The sequence below is a fragment of the Oncorhynchus mykiss genome, chromosome 19 (genome assembly GCF_057628025.1).
Source record: "Oncorhynchus mykiss isolate SJ-2025 chromosome 19, ASM5762802v1, whole genome shotgun sequence".
NCBI lineage: Eukaryota > Metazoa > Chordata > Actinopteri > Salmoniformes > Salmonidae > Oncorhynchus > Oncorhynchus mykiss.
The window spans coordinates 50,339,980-50,354,522 of record NC_143040.1 but is presented as its reverse complement, the minus strand read 5'-3'; positions in this window follow the sequence as shown (position 1 = coordinate 50,354,522).

Here is a 14,543-nt window from a genome sequence, read left to right as displayed (position 1 = left end):
AAGACTGATCAGAGATGCAGCCAAGAGGCCCATGATCACTCTGGATGAACTGCAGAGATCTACAGCTGAGGTGGGAGACTCTGTCCATAGGACAACAATCAGTCGTATATTGCACAAATCTGGCCTTTATGGAAGAGTGGCAAGAAGAAAGCCATTTCTTAAAGATATCCATAAAAAGTGTTGTTTAAAGTTTGCCACAAGCCACCTGGGAGACACACCAAACATGTGGAAGATGGTGCTCTGGTCAGATGAAACCAAAATTGAACTTTTTGGCAACAATACAAAACGTTATGTTTGGCGTAAAAGCAACACAGCTGAACACACCATCCCCACTGTCAAACATGGTGGTGGCAGCATCATGGTTTGGGCCTGCTTTTCTTCAGCAGGGACAGGGAAGATGGTTAAAATTGATGGGAAGATGGATGGAGCCAAATACAGGACCATTCTGGAAGAAAACCTGATGGAGTCTGCAAAAGACCTGAGACTGGGACAGAGATTTGTCTTCCAACAAGACAATGATCCAAAACATAAAGCAAAGTCTACAATGGAATGGTTCAAAAATAAACATATCCAGGTGTTAGAATGGCCAAGTCAAAGTCCAGACCTGAATCCAATCGAGAATCTGTGGAAAGAACTGAAAACTGCTGTTCACAAATGCTCTCCATCCAATCTCACTGAGCTCGAGCTGTTTTGCAAGGAGGAATGGGAAAAAATGTCAGTCTCTCGATGTGCAAAACTGATAGAGACATACCCCAAGCGACTTACAGCTGTAATCGCAGCAAAAGGTGGCGCTACAAAGTATTAACTTAAGGGGGCTGAATAATTTTGCACGCCCAATTTTTCAGTTTTTGATTTGTTCAAAAAGTTTGAAATATCCAATAAATGTCGTTCCACTTCATGATTGTGTCCCACTTGTTGTTGATTCTTCACAAAAAAATACAGTTTTATATCTTTATGTTTGAAGCCTGAAATGTGGCAAAAGGTTGCAAAGTTCAAGGGGGCGGAATACTTTCGCAAGGCACTGTATGTGTATGCAATCAGTACATTTGAGTTGATTTTCACACACACACACACACACACACACACACACACACACACACACACACGCACACACAAACAAAACCTCAGGCTGCCAATAGGAAGTGTACACAGTGGGAACCCAGCCTGTGGTGTTTCTACAGGCAGGCACAGGTCTCTTCAATGTTATTGATGTCTGCTATGTTTATTTGTTTATTTATTTACCGCAGTTGGGTTAGATCTCTAATTCAACTTGATATCTATTGTCTTCATTACATGGTTATATCTATGAAATACAATGTGTATTGAAAATCTTGTAGTGAATTTGAGTAAACAAAACCAATTGTCAAGTCCACTCCTCCTCCCCCTCTCTGGCGCTCGAAGTTGCCGGTCTACTAACCCCCTGTCCTGGCAACCCATCCTTACGCACACCTGGCAACCTTCATTACGCACACCTATGCCTCATTAGGCACACCTGGACTTTACCATTTCCCTGATTACTTCCCCTTAATATAGCACTCCGTTGTTATCACCCACTAGGCAATATTGTTTATGTTTCCATGTTTAGACAGTTTTCTTGTTTTGTATCGGTCAATGATGATGATTCACTCCAAGATCGCATAGCAGTTCAGACGTCTTTTGTCCTCGTCTTGTCGTGTCCTGTATATATATATATTTACAACTTTTTTCACATACATTTTATTTTTATTTTCCATCAACTCATCTTCTAAACACTCTCCTGCAACCAGCCTCACCAATTTATATTTATAAAAAAGTATTATTTACCTCAGATCTGTAATCCTCCAAGAAGCTAGCCAGAAACTCCAAGAAGCTAGCCAGAAACTAGCCAGAAGCTAGCCAGGAGCTAGCCCAGAAGCTAATCCAGAAGCTAATCAGAAGCTAGTTAGCTTCTTTACTGGCAAATCGTTAGTATTCAGCTAACCACGGTTTGTGGTCATCAGCTATCCTTTAGCTCGAAAATCTATCGAAAATCTATCGCCAGTTTTGTACAGCGCAGCGCGGCTCGGAACATACCGGACCAATTTTTCTCTCCATGTCCCTGGATTTCAACTGCTCTCTGGACATTCATACCCGGATCTCACAGCTAGCTAGCTGCTATCCGTGTGACAGTCGGCTTTCGTCGATTCCGGAGCAAACATCGATTGTTCCGGTGCTAGCCAGCTCCGTCAATCACTCCTGAGTTCCATCATTCACTCCTGGGCTGCAGTCACCTATCCGGACCCGTTTTACTGCCTACGCGGAGCCCCACCGGGGCCTTCACAACTGGACTGCCGACGTTATCTACCTGAAGGAGATCCGGCTGGCTCCTCCGTCGCAACGTTACCTGAACGCCCATCTGCGGCCCGCTAACCGTTAGCTGTCTTACCGGCTGCTATCTGAATAGACAATCGGACAATTTATTTATTTTTATTATTATTATGTTTTCTTCTCGGGCCTCTATAACTATATCTATTGTTCTTATTTTTGTTGTTGTTGTGTGATTTGGATTAATCCCCTCTACCACACGGAACCCCACTAATCTACTGACCGAACGCAAGAGGTGGCTAACAACAGACCTCCATCCTATGCTAGCTTGCTACCGATGGCCTGGCTAGCTGTCTAAATCGCCGTGACCCTCAACCAACCTCTCCACTCACTGGACCCTTTTGATCACTCGACTAAGCATGCCTCTCCTTAATGTCAATATGTCTTGTCCATTGCTGTTCTGGTTAGTGTTTATTGGCTTATTTCACTGTAGAGCCTCTAGTCCTGCTCACTATACCTTATCCAACCTATTAGTTCCACCACCCACACATGCAATGACATCTCCTGGTTTCAATGATGTTTCTAGAGACAATATCTCTCTCTTCATCACTCAATACCTAGGTTTACCTCCACTGTATTCACATCCTACCTTACCTTTGTCTGTACATTATACCTTGATGCTATTTTATCGCCCCCAGAAACCTCCTTTTACTCTCTGTTCCAGACGTTCTAGACGACCAATTCTTATTGCTTTTAGCCGCACCCTTATTCTACTCCTCCTATGTTCCTCTGGCGATGTAGAGGTGAATCCAGGCCCTGCAGTGCCTAGCTCCACTCCTATTCCCCAGGCGCTCTCTTTTGACGACTTCTGTAACCGTAATAGCCTTGGTTTCATGCATGTTAACATTAGAAGCCTCCTCCCTAAGTTTGTTCTATTCACTGCTTTAGCACACTCTGCCAACCCGGATGTTCTAGCTGTGTCTGAATCCTGGCTTAGGAAGACCACCAAAAATTCAGACATTTTAATTCCAAACTACAACATTTTCAGACAAGATAGAACTGCCAAAGGGGGCGGTGTTGCAATCTACTGCAAAGATAGCCTGCAGAGTTCTGTCCTACTATCCAGGTCTGTACCCAAACAATTTGAACTTCTACTTTTAAAAATCCACCTCTCTAAAAACAAGTCTCTCACCGTTGCCGCCTGCTATAGACCACCCTCTGCCCCCAGCTGTGCTCTGGACACCATATGTGAACTGATTGCCCCCCATCTATCTTCAGAGCTCGTGCTGCTAGGCGACCTAAACTGGAACATGCTTAACACCCCAGCCATCCTACAATCTAAACTTGATGCCCTCAATCTCACACAAATGATCAATGAACCTACCAGGTACCTCCCCAAAGCCTTAAACACGGGCACCCTCATAGATATCATCCTAACCAACTTCCCCTCTAAATACACCTCTGCTGTCTTCAACCAAGATCTCAGCGATCACTGCCTCATTGCCTGCATCCGTAATGGGTCAGCGGTCAAACGACCTCCTCTCATCACTGTAAAACGCTCCCTGAAACACTTCAGCGAGCAGGCCTTTCTAATCGACCTAGCCGGGGTATCCTGGAAGGATATTGACCTCATCCCGTCAGTAGAGGATGCCTGGATATTTTTTTTAAATGCCTTCCTAACCATCTTAAATAAACATGCCCCATTCAAGAAATGTAGAACCAGGAACAGATATAACCCTTGGTTCTCCCCAGACCTGACTGCCCTTAACCAACACAAAAACATCCTATGGCGTTCTGCATTAGCATCGAACAGCCCCCGTGATATGCAGCTGTTCAGGGAAGCTAGAAACCATTATACACAGGCAGTTAGAAAAGCCAAGGCTAGCTTTTTCAAGCAGAAATTTGCTTCTTGCAACACTAATTCAAAAAAGTTCTGGGACACTGTAAAGTCCATGGAGAATAAGAACACCTCCTCCCAGCTGCCCACTGCACTGAAGATAGGAAACACTGTCACCACTGATAAATCCACCATAATTGAACATTTCAATAAGCATTTTTCTACTGCTGGCCATGCTTTCCACCTGGCTACTCCTACCCCTGTCAACAGCACTGCACCCCCAACAGCAACTCGCCCAAGCCTTCCCCATTTCTCCTTCTCCCAAATCCATTCAGCTGATGTTCTGAAAGAGCTGCAAAATCTGGACCCCTACAAATCAGCCGGGCTAGACAATCTGGACCCTTTCTTTCTAAAATTATCTGCCGAAATTGTTGCCACCCCTATTACTAGCCTGTTCAACCTCTCTTTCGTGTCGTCTGAGATTCCCAAAGATTGGAAAGCAGCTGCGGTCATCCCCCTCTTCAAAGGGGGGGACACTCTTGACCCAAACTGCTACAGACCTATATCATGAAGTGGAACGACATTTATTGGATATTTCAAACTTTTTTAACAAATCAAATACTGAAAAATTGGGCGTGCAAAATTATTCAGCCCTTTTACTTTCAGTGCAGCAAACTCTCTCCAGAAGTTCAGTGAGGATCTCTGAATGATCCAATGTTGACCTAAATGACTAATGATGATAAATACAATCCACCTGTGTGTAATCAAGTCTCCGTATAAATGCACCTGCACTGTGATAGTCTCAGAGGTCCGTTAAAAGCGCAGAGAGCATCATGAAGAACAAGGAACACACCAGGCAGGTCCGAGATACTGTTGTGAAGAAGTTTAAAGACGGATTTGGATACAAAAATATTTCCCAAGCTTTAAACATCCCAAGGAGCACTGTGGAAGCGATAATATTGAAATGGAAGGAGTATCAGACCACTGCAAATCTACCAAGACCTGGCCGTCCCTCTAAACTTTCAGCTCATACAAGGAGAAGACTGATCAGAGATGCAGCCAAGAGGCCCATGATCACTCTGGATGAACTGCAGAGATCTACAGCTGAGGTGGGAGACTCTGTCCATAGGACAACAATCAGTCGTATATTGCACAAATCTGGCCTTTATGGAAGAGTGGCAAGAAGAAAGCCATTTCTTAAAGATATCCATAAAAAGTGTTGTTTAAAGTTTGCCACAAGCCACCTGGGAGACACACCAAACATGTGGAAGATGGTGCTCTGGTCAGATGAAACCAAAATTGAACTTTTTGGCAACAATACAAAACGTTATGTTTGGCGTAAAAGCAACACAGCTGAACACACCATCCCCACTGTCAAACATGGTGGTGGCAGCATCATGGTTTGGGCCTGCTTTTCTTCAGCAGGGACAGGGAAGATGGTTAAAATTGATGGGAAGATGGATGGAGCCAAATACAGGACCATTCTGGAAGAAAACCTGATGGAGTCTGCAAAAGACCTGAGACTGGGACAGAGATTTGTCTTCCAACAAGACAATGATCCAAAACATAAAGCAAAGTCTACAATGGAATGGTTCAAAAATAAACATATCCAGGTGTTAGAATGGCCAAGTCAAAGTCCAGACCTGAATCCAATCGAGAATCTGTGGAAAGAACTGAAAACTGCTGTTCACAAATGCTCTCCATCCAATCTCACTGAGCTCGAGCTGTTTTGCAAGGAGGAATGGGAAAAAATGTCAGTCTCTCGATGTGCAAAACTGATAGAGACATACCCCAAGCGACTTACAGCTGTAATCGCAGCAAAAGGTGGCGCTACAAAGTATTAACTTAAGGGGGCTGAATAATTTTGCACGCCCAATTTTTCAGTTTTTGATTTGTTCAAAAAGTTTGAAATATCCAATAAATGTCGTTCCACTTCATGATTGTGTCCCACTTGTTGTTGATTCTTCACAAAAAAATACAGTTTTATATCTTTATGTTTGAAGCCTGAAATGTGGCAAAAGGTTGCAAAGTTCAAGGGGGCGGAATACTTTCGCAAGGCACTGTATGTGTATGCAATCAGTACATTTGAGTTGATTTTCACACACACACACACACACACACACACACACACACACGCACACACAAACAAAACCTCAGGCTGCCAATAGGAAGTGTACACAGTGGGAACCCAGCCTGTGGTGTTTCTACAGGCAGGCACAGGTCTCTTCAATGTTATTGATGTCTGCTATGTTTATTTGTTTATTTATTTACCGCAGTTGGGTTAGATCTCTAATTCAACTTGATATCTATTGTCTTCATTACATGGTTATATCTATGAAATACAATGTGTATTGAAAATCTTGTAGTGAATTTGAGTAAACAAAACCAATTGTCAAGTCCACTCCTCCTCCCCCTCTCTGGCGCTCGAAGTTGCCGGTCTACTAACCCCCTGTCCTGGCAACCCATCCTTACGCACACCTGGCAACCTTCATTACGCACACCTATGCCTCATTAGGCACACCTGGACTTTACCATTTCCCTGATTACTTCCCCTTAATATAGCACTCCGTTGTTATCACCCACTAGGCAATATTGTTTATGTTTCCATGTTTAGACAGTTTTCTTGTTTTGTATCGGTCAATGATGATGATTCACTCCAAGATCGCATAGCAGTTCAGACGTCTTTTGTCCTCGTCTTGTCGTGTCCTGTATATATATATATTTACAACTTTTTTCACATACATTTTATTTTTATTTTCCATCAACTCATCTTCTAAACACTCTCCTGCAACCAGCCTCACCAATTTATATTTATAAAAAAGTATTATTTACCTCAGATCTGTAATCCTCCAAGAAGCTAGCCAGAAACTCCAAGAAGCTAGCCAGAAACTAGCCAGAAGCTAGCCAGGAGCTAGCCCAGAAGCTAATCCAGAAGCTAATCAGAAGCTAGTTAGCTTCTTTACTGGCAAATCGTTAGTATTCAGCTAACCACGGTTTGTGGTCATCAGCTATCCTTTAGCTCGAAAATCTATCGAAAATCTATCGCCAGTTTTGTACAGCGCAGCGCGGCTCGGAACATACCGGACCAATTTTTCTCTCCATGTCCCTGGATTTCAACTGCTCTCTGGACATTCATACCCGGATCTCACAGCTAGCTAGCTGCTATCCGTGTGACAGTCGGCTTTCGTCGATTCCGGAGCAAACATCGATTGTTCCGGTGCTAGCCAGCTCCGTCAATCACTCCTGAGTTCCATCATTCACTCCTGGGCTGCAGTCACCTATCCGGACCCGTTTTACTGCCTACGCGGAGCCCCACCGGGGCCTTCACAACTGGACTGCCGACGTTATCTACCTGAAGGAGATCCGGCTGGCTCCTCCGTCGCAACGTTACCTGAACGCCCATCTGCGGCCCGCTAACCGTTAGCTGTCTTACCGGCTGCTATCTGAATAGACAATCGGACAATTTATTTATTTTTATTATTATTATGTTTTCTTCTCGGGCCTCTATAACTATATCTATTGTTCTTATTTTTGTTGTTGTTGTGTGATTTGGATTAATCCCCTCTACCACACGGAACCCCACTAATCTACTGACCGAACGCAAGAGGTGGCTAACAACAGACCTCCATCCTATGCTAGCTTGCTACCGATGGCCTGGCTAGCTGTCTAAATCGCCGTGACCCTCAACCAACCTCTCCACTCACTGGACCCTTTTGATCACTCGACTAAGCATGCCTCTCCTTAATGTCAATATGTCTTGTCCATTGCTGTTCTGGTTAGTGTTTATTGGCTTATTTCACTGTAGAGCCTCTAGTCCTGCTCACTATACCTTATCCAACCTATTAGTTCCACCACCCACACATGCAATGACATCTCCTGGTTTCAATGATGTTTCTAGAGACAATATCTCTCTCTTCATCACTCAATACCTAGGTTTACCTCCACTGTATTCACATCCTACCTTACCTTTGTCTGTACATTATACCTTGATGCTATTTTATCGCCCCCAGAAACCTCCTTTTACTCTCTGTTCCAGACGTTCTAGACGACCAATTCTTATTGCTTTTAGCCGCACCCTTATTCTACTCCTCCTATGTTCCTCTGGCGATGTAGAGGTGAATCCAGGCCCTGCAGTGCCTAGCTCCACTCCTATTCCCCAGGCGCTCTCTTTTGACGACTTCTGTAACCGTAATAGCCTTGGTTTCATGCATGTTAACATTAGAAGCCTCCTCCCTAAGTTTGTTCTATTCACTGCTTTAGCACACTCTGCCAACCCGGATGTTCTAGCTGTGTCTGAATCCTGGCTTAGGAAGACCACCAAAAATTCAGACATTTTAATTCCAAACTACAACATTTTCAGACAAGATAGAACTGCCAAAGGGGGCGGTGTTGCAATCTACTGCAAAGATAGCCTGCAGAGTTCTGTCCTACTATCCAGGTCTGTACCCAAACAATTTGAACTTCTACTTTTAAAAATCCACCTCTCTAAAAACAAGTCTCTCACCGTTGCCGCCTGCTATAGACCACCCTCTGCCCCCAGCTGTGCTCTGGACACCATATGTGAACTGATTGCCCCCCATCTATCTTCAGAGCTCGTGCTGCTAGGCGACCTAAACTGGAACATGCTTAACACCCCAGCCATCCTACAATCTAAACTTGATGCCCTCAATCTCACACAAATGATCAATGAACCTACCAGGTACCTCCCCAAAGCCTTAAACACGGGCACCCTCATAGATATCATCCTAACCAACTTCCCCTCTAAATACACCTCTGCTGTCTTCAACCAAGATCTCAGCGATCACTGCCTCATTGCCTGCATCCGTAATGGGTCAGCGGTCAAACGACCTCCTCTCATCACTGTAAAACGCTCCCTGAAACACTTCAGCGAGCAGGCCTTTCTAATCGACCTAGCCGGGGTATCCTGGAAGGATATTGACCTCATCCCGTCAGTAGAGGATGCCTGGATATTTTTTTTAAATGCCTTCCTAACCATCTTAAATAAACATGCCCCATTCAAGAAATGTAGAACCAGGAACAGATATAACCCTTGGTTCTCCCCAGACCTGACTGCCCTTAACCAACACAAAAACATCCTATGGCGTTCTGCATTAGCATCGAACAGCCCCCGTGATATGCAGCTGTTCAGGGAAGCTAGAAACCATTATACACAGGCAGTTAGAAAAGCCAAGGCTAGCTTTTTCAAGCAGAAATTTGCTTCTTGCAACACTAACTCAAAAAAGTTCTGGGACACTGTAAAGTCCATGGAGAATAAGAACACCTCCTCCCAGCTGCCCACTGCACTGAAGATAGGAAACACTGTCACCACTGATAAATCCACCATAATTGAAAATTTCAATAAGCATTTTTCTACTGCTGGCCATGCTTTCCACCTGGCTACTCCTACCCCTGTCAACAGCACTGCACCCCCAACAGCAACTCGCCCAAGCCTTCCCCATTTCTCCTTCTCCCAAATCCATTCAGCTGATGTTCTGAAAGAGCTGCAAAATCTGGACCCCTACAAATCAGCCGGGCTAGACAATCTGGACCCTTTCTTTCTAAAATTATCTGCCGAAATTGTTGCCACCCCTATTACTAGCCTGTTCAACCTCTCTTTCGTGTCGTCTGAGATTCCCAAAGATTGGAAAGCAGCTGCGGTCATCCCCCTCTTCAAAGGGGGGGACACTCTTGACCCAAACTGCTACAGACCTATATCTATCCTACCGTGCCTTTCTAAGGTCTTCGAAAGCCAAGTCAACAAACAGATTACCGACCATTTCGAATCTCACCATACCTTCTCTGCTATGCAATCTGGTTTCAGAGCTGGTCATGGGTGCACCTCAGCCACGCTCAAGGTCCTAAACTATATCTTAACCGCCATCGATAAGAAACATTACTGTGCAGCCGTATTCATTGATCTGGCCAAGGCTTTCGACTCTGTCAATCACCACATCCTCATCGGCAGACTCAACAGCCTTGGTTTCTCAAATGATTGCCTCGCCTGGTTCACCAACTACTTCTCTGATAGAGTTCAGTGTGTCAAATCGGAGGGTCTGTTGTCCGGACGTCTGGCAGTCTCTATGGGGGTGCCACAGGGTTCAATTCTTGGACCGACTCTCTTCTCTGTACATCAATGAGGTCGCTCTTGCTGCTGGTGAGTCTCTGATCCACCTCTACGCAGACGACACCATTCTGTATACTTCCGGCCCTTCTTTGGACACTGTGTTAACAACCCTCCAGGCAAGCTTCAATGCCATACAACTCTCCTTCCGTGGCCTCCAATTGCTCTTAAATACAAGTAAAACTAAATGCATGCTCTTCAACCGATCGCTACCTGCACCTACCCGCCTGTCCAACATCACTACTCTGGACGGCTCTGACTTAGAATACGTGGACAACTACAAATACTTAGGTGTCTGGTTAGACTGTAAACTCTCCTTCCAGACCCATATCAAACATCTCCAATCCAAAGTTAAATCTAGAATTGGCTTCCTATTTCGCAACAAAGCATCCTTCACTCATGCTGCCAAACATACCCTTGTAAAACTGACCATCCTACCAATCCTCGACTTTGGCGATGTCATTTACAAAATAGCCTCCAATACCCTACTCAACAAATTGGATGCAGTCTATCACAGTGCAATCCGTTTTGTCACCAAAGCCCCATATACTACCCACCATTGCGACCTGTACGCTCTCGTTGGCTGGCCCTCGCTTCATACTCGTCGCCAAACCCACTGGCTCCATGTCATCTACAAGACCCTGCTAGGTAAAGTCCCCCCTTATCTCAGCTCGCTGGTCACCATAGCATCTCACACCTGTAGCACACGCTCCAGCAGGTATATCTCTCTAGTCAACCCCAAAACCAATTCTTTCTTTGGCCGCCTCTCTTTCCAGTTCTCTGCTGCCAATGACTGGAACGAACTACAAAAATCTCTGAAACTGGAAACACTTATCTCCCTCACTAGCTTTAAGCACCAACTGTCAGAGCAGCTCACAGATTACTGCACCTGTACATAGCCCACCTATAATTTAGCCCAAACAACTACCTCTTTCCCAACTGTATTTAATTTATTTATTTATTTTGCTCCTTTGCACCCCATTATTTTTATTTCTACTTTGCACATTCTTCCATTGCAAAACTACCATTCCAGTGTTTTACTTGCTATATTGTATTTACCTTGCCACCATGGCCTTTTTTGCCTTTACCTCCCTTCTCACCTCATTTGCTCACATTGTATATAGACTTGTTTATACTGTATTATTGACTGTATGTTTGTTTTACTCCATGTGTAACTCTGTGTCGTTGTATATGTCGAACTGCTTTGCTTTATCTTGGCCAGGTCGCAATTGTAAATGAGAACTTGTTCTCAACTTGCCTACCTGGTTAAATAAAGGTAAAATAAAATAAAATTTAAAAAAATGTTCTTCGTTGTTAAACTCACTAAATGCACTTGCTTCCTGACTCCCTGCGTCTACTTTACAGAATATTGCCTCACAGAATGGAAACAAGCAGCCAACCGAGACATCTTCCAGATGGTCGGCGAACAGGGAAACCTACTTCGCCAACACCCTAATCAGCTGGCGCAACTGGGGACGGTGATGAATGAGGTCATCCGTGTTCGTCAATGTCTAAATATTCCGCAACGGGCATCAACCCCAACGAGCGGAGGATCCTCTACCATGAGTCGACCCAGCACCCCAGCCCATTCAGCAGTCTGCCCAGGTCAGCGATGCCCGTTTGTCCCTTCCAGACAAATATGACGGGAATTCGTCCAATTGCCGTGGCTTCCTCCTCCAGTGCTCCCTCGATTTTGCTCATCAAACTGGAACCCCCACCACCGAGAGGTCCTATCTTGCCACGGTTATTTCTTTGTTGACCGGGCGGGCATTAGAAGGGGCTACGCCCGTCTGGGAGAGAGGAGAGGAGGAGCTGGGTTCCTATGGGAGGTTCATGTTCAGAGGAGTGTTCGATCATCCAACAGAGGGCAGAAAGGGCGGTGAACGCCTACTCCAACTACAGCAGGAGGACCAGACCGCTGTAGAGTACGCATTCACCTTTCTTACAGTGGCAGCATCCAGCGGATGGAATGAGCCGGAACTCCGCACCTTATTCAGAAGAGGATTGTGTGAGGAGGTCCAGATGGACTGGCGTGCCGAGACGACTGCTTCTCATTGGACACACTCATCGCGTTGACCATCCATCTGGATAACTTCCTTTGGGAGTGTCGGCACATGTCTCCCCACGGCTGAGCAACACCGTCTCAGAAAACCAGCTTCAACGGTGTCCACTACGTTCTAACCAGGGAGTCACTAGAGCAGAGGGACGGTCCAGGGATCATCCGTCTACTGGGGCAAGTGTGAGTATTCCATCTTCACTCTCCACTAAGCCTTTCTTAGTACCGATTTCACTAGCTGGCTGTCCCTCTTGTTTCCACAGCTCTAGTGGTGCTGTGATGTGTGTGTGACTGTACCAGATCCCAGTGGTCGGTTATCCAGTGCTTGACCAGGCCCTTGCCTCCTCCCTGAACATAACATCATACCCGCTCTCCTTTCCGGTTCAAGCACTGGATAACCAACCACTGGGATCTGGCAGGGTCCCATGCATCACAGCACCACACCATCACCGTGGGCCCCCTATACCAAGAAATCCTCCTCTTCCTCATCATCCAGGCACCCGTACACAAAGTCCTCCTCGGCTTCCCATGGCTCCAACGCCATGACCCCACCATCTCCTGGCCGAAGATTGAGATTACGGCCTGGGCGCCCGGATGCTGGAAGATCTGCTTTCCCTTACCTTGTGGTTCCACGTCGATTGAGAATCCTGTGGATGCCCTCCGGGCCGACATCCCGGAGGGTTACCAGGATCTCCGGGAGGTTTTCTCAAAGACTCGCGGCATCTGTCTCCCTCCTCATCTCCCCTGGGAGTGTGCCATCGACCTGCTAACAGACTCTGCACCTCTGTGCAGCCAGATCTAATTGCATTGAGACCTCCCATGCGTCGGCTGGTTTCTTCGTAGCCAAGTCTTTGTCGTGTATTGGCTACAGAGGTCTCAATGCTCCGTATGCACCCAAATCAAGTCTCTCCGGAACGCACAAGCAGGGAAACTCGTGCCTCAGCAGCCTTGGACCCATCTGTTGATAGATTTTGTCACTGATCTTCCCGTCTGATGGTTTCACCACTGTTATGATTGTTATGGACAGATTCTACAAATCCTGCCATTTTATCCCTCTCTATGATCTCCCTACGGCTCTCCAGGTCACTGAGGCACTGTTTCAGCAGTTTTTCCGACACTATGGCCTTCCGGAGGATAATGTCTCCGACCGTGGTCCCCAACTCAAGTCGCATGTATGAAGAGCCTTCATGGAGAAGCTGGGGGTCACAGTTAGTCTCCCATCCAGGTACCGGCCTCAGTCCAATGGGCAGGTGAAGAGGACCAACCAGGAGACGGGGAGATTCCTGAGGAGTCCCTGTCAGGACCGGCAGAGGGAGTGGGCCCGGTTTCTTCCCTGGGCGGAGTACGCCCAGAACTCACTTCATCACTCCTCCACCGGGTTGTCTCCCTTCCAGTGCATCCTGGGGTACTCCGTGGACCCCAAGCCAGACCAAAGCCCCTGCGGTGGATGAGTGGTTCCGGCGTGCAGGGGAGGTTTGGGACGCTGCCCATGTGAGGCTCAAACTCGCCGTCCAGCTCCAGAATTAGCAGGCGGACCACCACCGCAGTGAGGCACCCGTTTTTCATTCTGATGATCGCGTCTGGCTCTCCACCAGGAACCCCCCACTCCTCCTGCCCTAGCGGAAGCTGAGCCCCCGGTTTATGGAGACATTCAAAGTCCTCCAGAGGATCAATGAGGTAACTTACCAATTACAGCTTCCCATTTCCCTCAGGTTCCTAGTCCCCTGGCTGATGCTGTCTCCCACCGGCTCCCCTGGACATCGAGGGTAGTCCCGCCTATGCCGTCAAGTCCCTCCTGAACTCCAGACGTTGTGGGGGTCGGCTCCAGTACCTGGTGGACTGGGAGGGGTACAGTCCAGAGGAGCGGTGTTGGGTTCATCACCCACCAGGAAACATTGTTTATGTTTGCATGTTTAGACACTTTTCTTGTTTTGTATCATTCTTCGTCATTAAACTCACTAACTGCACTTGCTTCCTGCGTCTACGTTACACCAATTCATATGGAAGCCTCTTCAATGTCTCTTCAACCGTTACCCTCGTCTCAATCCTGTTACGTGACAATTTTGTGAATTTGAGGGAAAGGTCAAGAAATATGAATTTTATGTTTGTTGAACTTTGAAGTGAAGTCATACTTTTGATCAAAAAGGATGAGGCCACTGACAGTGTCCATTTCATGTGTTAGAATAGCAAGTGTGAGATTTTAAATACATTTAATATTAGCAATTATTGAATTAGTTTGAGTGACA